The sequence below is a fragment of the Penaeus chinensis genome, chromosome 15 (genome assembly GCF_019202785.1).
Source record: "Penaeus chinensis breed Huanghai No. 1 chromosome 15, ASM1920278v2, whole genome shotgun sequence".
Lineage (NCBI taxonomy): Eukaryota > Metazoa > Arthropoda > Malacostraca > Decapoda > Penaeidae > Penaeus > Penaeus chinensis.
In genome coordinates, this window is record NC_061833.1 from 5,902,568 (window position 1) to 5,912,567 (window position 10,000).

Genomic DNA, 10,000 nt, shown 5'->3' on the forward strand with positions numbered 1-10,000 from the left:
GTTTACGGATCACGGCGCCTTTCGAGAGCAGGGCGACCGGGCTGGGCTTGTGCGGTACGAGGACAGGGCGTTGTGCTCATACATACACGTACACAGACACACACACAGACATACACGCACTTACATACATGCATGCACACACACACACACACACACACACACACACACACACACACTTACATACATGCACACACACACACACACACACACACACACACACACACACACACACACTTACATACATGCACACATAAACACACACTTACATACATGCACACACACACACACACACACACACACACATACACACACTTACATACATGCACACACACACACACACACACACACACTTACATACATGCACACACACACACACACACACACACACACACACTTACATACATGCACACACACACACACACACACACACACACACACACACACACACACACACACACACATCCATAAATCGTCCATCTGTCTATGTGTCTAAAAATAATATAAACATACCAAAGCATATAAATTCAAATGCACCCAAGCATACACACACATACACGCATACCGCACACACTCACGCAAACAAATACATATATCTAACACTCTGTCTGAATCTATTTGTCTATCTAAAAAAAATTGAAAATACCTACACATATACATATGCATATGCATGCAAACACATACAAACACATACACACACATCTATCTATCTATATATATTTAGATATCTATATAATTATATATATACACATATTTTTATATAGATAGATAAATAGATAGATATGCATATACATATATGAATATATATATGTATATATATATATATATATATATATATATATATATATATATATGCATATCTATCTGTCTATCTATCTGTATATATATATATATATATATATATATATATATATATATATATATATATATATATGTATATATATACACACGTAAACACATATACATATCTTTATATGCATATATATATATACATATATATATATATATATATATATATATATATATATATATATATATATCTGTTTATCTCTCTCTCTCTTATTAAACACAAAATGCATTATTACCGGAGGGCGGATTCCTCTGCGCCTCTGTCTTTGTAAAGAAACCGTTCATCTTTCGCTACAGATTTCGGATTTATATTTTGATTTCCGGAATTGCGTGAGATGATGACGAGGCTTTTATGGGGGAAAAAAATAGAGAATTCTCATGTCTAAGCTTCCTCATATAGAACATAGATTCAAAGTGTTGGTCTGTCAACTCGGTCGTGCAACATGCATGCTGGGCAACCCGGGAGGCGCAACATACTGCAAGAACGTGTCCATGAGTTGTAATATGTAGTAAAATGCGCACGTGTTTTAGGCGTTCTGTAGTAAGAATTGAAGAAGTACATGTGGGCGCTTGGCTGAACATGTGATTCAGCAGTCTGTACATTACAGATCATGTAATGCGAGACTTAGAACGCGCGGAAACACATACTTACAAGCATAATCTTCAATATTTTACTAATGTATTATTATTCGAGCCTAAAAACAACAACAACAACAACAACAAACAAAAAAACAAAAGCAAAAATTAAAACACTAAATAAACACAATATTCATGATCTTGCTAATATATCCTCGTCTTAAAACATATCATAACACCGAAATTATGAAAATCAACAACGGCAATTGTCAATGCCTGGAACCACAAAAGTTTCTAGCGCACAAAAGCGCTTTTAATCGCCGTGGCATCAAGAGGGACTTCCGTTGTCTGGCGGGTTTCTCCTGCAGCTCTGAAAAAAAAAAAAAAATCAGCAGGAAATTAAACACTCCTTTTGCATTGTCTATTAATGAGTGTCATTATTCCCCCCTTTGGTATATTTAACCAATCAGTTTTTTTGCGTCACGATAATCACAGCGCAGTACACTTCGAATAGGAATGATAAGGATTCGTGAACGTGGCCGTCATTAACATCGTAATATTGCTATCACTGACATCTTGATAGACCGCGACACCATTGGAAAGTGTTGGACGCTTGTAGAGTCGGGGCGGGAGATCGAGATGCCAGATGCGACGGGACAGATCTCGAGGGCGAATTCATCTCGTTTTGTTTTAGTTATCGGAATCGTTCCCTTTTCCTTACACTTGGCCGAAGGGAGCGTTGCTTGCGAGTCCAGAACCCACGAGGGCCGTCCGTAGGGAGGAGCATCGGGGGCGAGAAAAGGCCCGTTGGCACCCGGCGCGAGGGACCAGGAGGTTTTAAAACCCGCCCGCGCGGAGCAGAGGTGCGGAGTTTCTCTGCAAACTCCATTGCGCTCTCACCTCTTGATCTCCGCGTTTATTTGTTTGTGTTTTGTTATATATTATTTATAATATTCACCATGGCTGAAAAGGCAGAAATGCCAGCAGACTCTGTGTCGCTCCCCCCTACATACGCTCCGTCCGAGGCTTACACCGAATCGCCTCCGCCGGTAAGTACACATTACTCTCTCTGCTTTCAAAAGGCGTAATGGAAACTGGTTCAGTGAGTCTTGAAATGACTCCCTATACGTCTGTCCACGCCGACCTGCTCCTGCCTGCACGGAGCCACTTTTTTTTTTTATGCTGATACTGAGAGACGGAAAAAGTGGTCTTGCTGTGTGAAAGCTTTTTCAGTTTCTTGCAATAACTTGTCTGGAAGCTGGCACTCCCTTAGCGACGCCCGTGCCTTGCACCGACGCTTTTCATTTTTATTTGCAAAATATTCACCATCTTAAAAAAAATAGCATGATTCATATTTTCACACAAGATCACTGACTGTCATACTTCTCTTCCCGTTTAGACATTCTACTCCTTATTTTTTTCCAAAATTGACGATTCCCATTGACTTACGGCTACCAAGAAGGGTATGTCCTATGCCCCAAACGCGATCCTCGTACACACGTACAGATCGATCCTTCCAGCATGTTCTACAGCCACCCTTTCCTTTCCCCTGTGTGTGTTTCTCGTGCCCATGAAACCGGTATCGCGAGATGCACTTTCCTCGCCAGTCTCTCGGGCACTCGGACTCACTGCCGGACCGAAGCGGATTTCGGCGCCACGGAAATTTCTGAAAGTCTTCGTCGGTCGCCTGGGTACGCGCGCTCGCTCTCTCTGTTTCGTTCTTTCTTTTGCTCTCTTTCTCTCTGTCTAGTTCTTTCTTTTGCTCTCTTTCTCTCTGTCTCGTCCTTTCTTTTGCTCTCTTTCTCTCTGTCTCGTTTTTTCTTTCTCTGTGTCGCTTTCTGTTCTTTTTTTTTGTTCTTTCTCTGTTTCTTTCTTTCTTTTGTTCTTTCTCGTATCTCTCTCTCTCTTCTCACCTCCCCTCCCGCTACCGCTCCCCCTCTCTCTCTTTCTCTGTCTGTCTGTCTGTCTGTCTGTCTCTGTCTCTCTCTCTCTTTCTCTCTTGTATTGAAATATATATAGCGGATGGGAGAAATTCAAGTAATTAAAAGATAGAGGTAAATAAAGGCAAAAGTTAAAAACGGCACAGTGGGAGAAAGAGAGAGTTAATGATCATGGCGAAAACAAAAAAGAGCAGCGATGGTCTGTCTGTCTGTCTCTCTCTCTCTCTCTCTCTCTCTCTCTCTCTCTCTCTCTCTCTCTCTCTCTCTATATATATATATATATATATATATATATATATATTTATATATATATGCATATACATACATACACACATACATATAAGCATATATGTATGTATATATGTACGTATGCATGCATGTATGTATGTCTGTATTAAACATACACATATACCAGGAAAAAGAGAGAAAGTTAGAGCCAAAAATGAAGACCAGAAAAGGTCCGAGAGAAAGCGACTGAGACCGAGACGAGGGACCGAGCACGCCTTTCCGCTGTGATGTCAGGAAAGTCCTCGTATGCCTACAATGACTCATGACCTGGGATTTACTTGACATTCATGACGAGTTACCGATCTTAGGAATGACAGACTTCGAGAGCGGGTTCCTATATCTGTATTTCCTGGCGCTGGGAGATTGGATGAGTTGGTACAGATTTAGAAAGCGGTGTATGTACAGTATGTATGCATGTATGGATACTGTTCATACATATGTACATGCATATATATCTATATATCTATATCTAAATTTGTATATGTAGCTATATCTATATCTAAAGTTGTATATGTTGCTATATCTATATCTAAAATTGTATATGTAACTATATCTATATCTAAAGTTATATATATAACTATATCTATATCTAAAGTTATATATGTATCTATATCTATATCTATCTATCTATATGTGTTTGTGGATGTGTCTACTCACTCATACAGAAAGCATGCACACTTGAGCATTAGATATAACAACAACTATTAAACCATCGTTGCTTCTTAAATATGTTAAAATCTCCTTCTAACGTACAGTCTTTCTCTTACCAATGTGCTTTTTCAATCCCAAAACCCCATTTCCACGCATTACTCTCCAAACGTTTTGAAGGTAAAATGCATTTCTAAAGTTCCGTCCCACATACCCACCCACTCACCCCCACCTTCGAAAAACCTAAAAGAAAAAAAAAATAGAAAAAGAAAGAAAAAAAGAAAGAAAGAAAGAAAGAAAGAAAAGAAAAAAAAAACGTTATAGAAAACCACGAGAAAGCTGCGGAAACAAAAACATAGAAGTTACTCTCACAGGTGAAAGTTCTCGCTTGGCCAGATTGCCTCGGCGGTTCATTAACCTTCGCTCCGTTCCAATTGGGTTCGTTCTGCGTGTAATTGCGTTTCATACTTAAAGCACTCGTGGGTTAATGCTATGCTGTTGAATATACTTTCTCCATTTAGATCTTTTATTCTTTGAAAACTAACTTCATACAAAAAATTACAAATAGCAGAGGTTTTCATAGTACAAACACGCGAGTTTCGAAACAGTGTTCTTTGTTTACATTTCGAAGTGGCCAGGCGTGGTTTCTTGGCGCCCGTCCCTGTGGGCGAGACGAAACCATACCAGGATGTACCCCCTGTCCCTTCGGTCCCTCTGTCGTTTCTAGAAAAGGGAAGGGAAAAGGAGGGGCAAGGGAGAAAGGGAGGGAGGGAGGGAAGTTGAAGGTTAGGTTGATATTTCCTACTTGGAGAAATTTTTAGCTGATTTTCACCCGACCAAACGTTTCTCCTATCTTAAGCATTTCCCGTAATTGGCTTCTTTCGTAATAGTTTTCTGCCTCCTGTTATTTTTTTTTTTTGTAGGATGTCGTTATATATGTTTATTTATTTATTTAGTTAGTTTTTAGTTTAACTGGTTTTCGTAATGTTATTTTTTTTTTTTCGTATTCTTCCTAATTTCTTTCAACTTTCACTTCCCTCTTCCCCCTTTATCTTCTCAGAAGTCTTTTGAATTAGATTTTTTTGTACAATATCAAGTGTTTTCTCATTTACGTCATTCATTTTCACTGAAACAGATTTCGCATACTAACCCTAGTCCTTCTGACAAATAAACAAAATAAGCCTCTATGTATCTATAGAATAAAAATATAACAATGATTAAAAAGAAATGAAAATAACAAATTCGAATTTCGAAAGCCATGCCAATGCGCACGACGATGCCACTTTGTTTGAGGAGAGTCCGGGTCCCACGCGCCCAAACAAGATCGTCTCTCTGCTTTGTATTTTGCCGAGTGAAGCGTGAGAATCTGGATTGTTTGGACAAGGAGTGTTGCGATTGTTGATAACTCGTCTTGACCTTAGTCATTTCCTTAATTCAAGATGAAACCTCCCGGGAATAAACACACATCTACAATGCAGATGCCATATCATACCCACGCTTACGGATATATTATGCTTGTATACATATATTCATACATACATTCATAAGTACACACACACACACACACACACACACACACACACACACACACACAGTATACACATATGTATGTCTGTGAGTGTGTGTGCAAATGAATATATATATATATATATATATATATATATATATATATAGAAAGAGAGAGAGAGAGAGAGAGAGAGAGAGAGAGAGAGAGAGAGAGAGAGAGAGAGAGAGAGAGAGAGAGAGAGAGAGAGAGAGACGGAGCAAACACAGTGTCAATACCCGAAAGACAAATCACCTGAATCGGAAAAGAGCTGACAGTGTGAGCCGCAAGAGCTGCCCTTTGACCTCCTCCAAGGGCGTCAGTCGAGGCGAGGCACGCGCCCCCGACCGCAGCGTTCTTCAAGACAGAGACGCAGCGACAAAGGAGTTTCAGTTTGAATTTAGAGACGATTTTTCTGGCAAATAAAAGAAAGAAAATTGAGTATAGTTCCAGAGGGAAGTAGGTTATTCATGCGTCAGTGACAGCATGATGAAATGCATACGCAGAATGCTTGCAAACTGATTAACGTGCGTAAACGGTATACATACTTCTGACATCTATGTATCTATATCCATATCTATCTGCCTATACACCTGTATGTATGTGTGTGCATATGTGCGTGTTTTCGTACGTGTGTGTATATCTCCATAAAAGGAGAAGCCTACATAATTATCATTCTCTTAAAGATCGGAACGGATTTTCATTGCCATATACTTTTTTGGATCTCAAGTGAAAAAGAAGACTTGGTCAGTTCGTTTAAAAAGTGGTTATTTCAAAGACGACAGCATTCAAGTAAAGAGAGAGAGAGAGAGAGAGAGAGAGAGAGAGAGAGAGAGAGAGAGAGAGAGAGAGAGAGAGAGAGAGAGAGAGAGAGAGAGAGGGAGAGAGAGAGAGAGAGAGAGAGAGAGAGAGAGAGACAGACAGACAGAGAGACGAAGAGTCTGAGAGATAAAGAGACAGAGAGAGAGAGAGAGAGAGAGAGAGAGAGAGAGAGAGAGAGAGAGAGAGAGAGAGAGAGAGAGAGAGAGAGAGAGAGAGAGACAGACAGAGAGACGAAGAGTCTGAGAGATAAAGAGACAGAGAGAGAGAGAAACATCTTGAAAGAGAAAGAAAGTCTGCATCGTCATCGGAAGAAACAGAACAAAGACGAAGACTGTTACCTTTCCATACCCTTCACCCCGAACTTCAATAAAAGAAATGACAACAAACCAACATCGAGAGAAAGACGATCGCTACATTCATCAACATGCACACGTGTTGCCGCCATGGCAACACGTGTGCACCTCAGAACGCCTGAAGCTCACGACTCGCAGGAAAAGTTTTATGAATATAGTTTCTAGAACATTTTCCCGAGTAAATGCGTGGATAATCCCGACATAATCGCGCGGTGAAATTATGGTTTAAAGCTGCATGATGGAGGCGTGGCGGTTATAAAGAGCAGCTCGAACTCCCGCATCAAAAACGAAACAGAATGCGCGTGTGACTTTTCCTTGCCCCATCGCGCGGGAAACACATATTTATTTTTGAGCGTTTAGCGGCGAATTTTAAACCTGTAAAACTCGGTCACAAAGACAAGAAGTGGCGAGTGGTTATCCTTGAAGAAGCCTAGTGTTGGTGCAGGAACCATGGGATGGGGGGGGGGGGGGGGAGGGGAAGGGTTGAAAGATGGGGGAAGGGGGTACAGGGAGAAGGAGGAGGGAGAAGAAGAAATGAGGAGTTGAGGGGGAAATGAAGAGGGATTAGCAGGGGCATAGGAAAGGGAGAAGGTGAAAGGGGAGAAGGAGGAAGGGGGGAGAAGGAGGAAGGAGGGAGAAAGAGGAGGGGAGGGAGAAGGAGGAGGGGGAGAGAAGGAGGAAGGAGGGAGAAAGAGGAGGGGAGGGAGAAGGAGGAAGGGGGGAGAAGGAGGAAGGAGGGAGAAAGAGGAGGGGAGGGAGAAGGAGGAGGGGGAGAGAAGGAGGAAGGAGGGAGAAAGAAGAGGGGGGGAGAAGGAGGAGGGGGAGAGAAGGAGGAGGGGGGAGAAAGAGGAGGGGGGAGGAGGAGGAGGGGCAACTGGGGTCTGCAAGAAAGCCGTACCGGGTAATACCAGCTACCAGCAAGGTGGGCACGTGGGTTGCAAAACATCTTTTTATTTGCTTTATGAACGCGTTTTTGGCGAGCAACCTGCAGTAAGATTTCTTGATGGACCAGATGTTGTGAAGAGAACGATATTTTAAGGTCATATGTGTGCTTTGCCTTTCAAGAAACGTCCGATCAAAAGCAAGCAGTAAATGTTTGTAGAGATTACTACGTCCAGTTTTGCTTTGTCACAAATCTGCCATTTCCCTTTTCTCAGCTTTCACAAGATAATCTTTTCATGCCATGAATTTCATGCTTTTCTTTAGCGCATGCGTTGATGAAAATACATATTCATATTACACTTCCAATCGATTGCAGTTAAGGAAAAACAAGTATGGAAATGCGAGTATCGACAACTCAGTAGTAATTTCTATTTCTGTTTGTGCAGCTTGCTCGTCACCGATGCCGCGGTGCATGGCAATCAGCTGCGTCGGAGAATGATAGCAATTGACATCAACAGCTGATGTTTCGTCGTCATCGCCTCGCTCGTCCTTATGTTGAATCTCGGATACTTGTTTCTCCTCACGTCCTGTCTTCTTAGTAATGAACCATTTACAGTCAGTTATTAATCCGCTGTCTCATCATTATTCTTATTTACTTTGTTTAGTTTCTTTTCCCATTATTCCCCTCCCACGGCTGCTCTTCTCTTCTCCTCCTCCTCTTCCCCATCTTTACAATTCGCTAGGCTTCCGGCGAAGGTCGAACGACAATCACGCCTTAACAGTGGGCGAAGGTCACCTTGTAGACAATACCTTCGTCATGTTGCTTCGTGTAATTTGGGGGAAGTTTCTTGAAGGATTTTCCATTTTTGCTTCGGTAGTTAATATGGAGGAAGATGGGAGGGCGGCCATCTTGACCGGGAATTCTAACGAGCTGCGTTCGTTTTATGGCGCTGAGACAAAATATACACCGTGAATTTTGTTTTAGTCTCGTAGTCGCAATGTGTTTCGTTTTTGTTTTCCCCCCTCTCACTTGCAATTACACAATGGACATTTCCCTCACTATTTAGTTCTTCCAGACGCCGGTTCTTAGGCACCATTGTCTCCTCTCTGGAAAAAGAACTTAATCACCGGATAAGGCAGCAGACGAGATTCTTTGAGGCAGTGGATGACATACGATACAAACAAAACGACCTGCAGGACTGGCTGTACGACCTCCTGACGTCCTCTGCGATGTATATTGCGCGGGCGAAATCAACACTTGCATGACGATTTTCGCAAAAAAAAGTCAAAATAGGTTTATTTAAAGTCGTGCGTGACATTTTTTAGATCAAGACTACAAATGCAGATGAGATAGACGTTTCAGTATGGGGACCATAAATGACTTCACACAATTTCAGTTATTCACAGAAATATTTCCTTTATTTCAACCCTCAATCTCTCTGGAGATATAAAGCCAAGACGAGTTGGAAAAGAGAGAGAGAGAGAGAGAGAGAGAGAGAGAGAGAGAGAGAGAGAGAGAGAGAGAGAGAGAGAGAGAGAGAGAGAGAGAGAAGCGAGATAGAAAAAATAAACGAAATAGATATCATGTCAACCACCACAAAAAAAAAGAAAAAAGAAAAAGAAAAAGAAAAAGAAGCAAATGGCAAAACGAAAACTCATGTCGATAAAAGAAAGCGGTTGTAAACGACACTCAAGCGGAAGTTTCTAACGGGATGTAACTCTAGAACGGAAGGCTTGATGCATTAGCCTATCTCACGCTTCGAAATGGGCGTGGTTTGAGTGCCCGCCCCGATAGATAGGTCGGAGGCGAGGTTACGGGGGGAGGAGGTTGAAGGGAAGAGGAGGAGGCGGAGGAGGAGGAGGCGGAGGAGGTTGCGGCGGGGGGAGGGGGAGTTGGAGGGTAGGGGGAAGAGGTAAGGGTAGGAGAATAGGGTAAGGAGGTAATAGTGGAAGAGGTTAGGGTAAGGAATGAAAGTTTATATGGAGTCGGGGTTAGGGGGTGTCTTCTCAGGTTTAAAAGGGAATGGTAGGGGGGGGGGGGGGTTAGCTGTTGTGTATATCGTAGGATTGGACCTTAGCAGAGAGGGGGGGTATGTGGGGAG

The 10,000-nt window shown here is 41.9% G+C and overlaps 1 protein-coding gene across 1 annotated transcript in view; it reads left to right on the plus strand.

Annotated features, from left to right (window-relative positions):
- The first annotated feature begins 2,279 nt into the window (after positions 1–2,279).
- Positions 2,280–10,000, plus strand: part of LOC125033023 (leucine-rich repeat extensin-like protein 3) — a 32,424-nt gene continuing 24,703 nt past the window's right edge. Inside the window, exon 1 of the mRNA XM_047624479.1 lies at positions 2,280–2,471. The gene's annotated coding sequence lies outside the window, so the exon portion shown is untranslated. The remainder of the gene's footprint in view (positions 2,472–10,000) is intronic.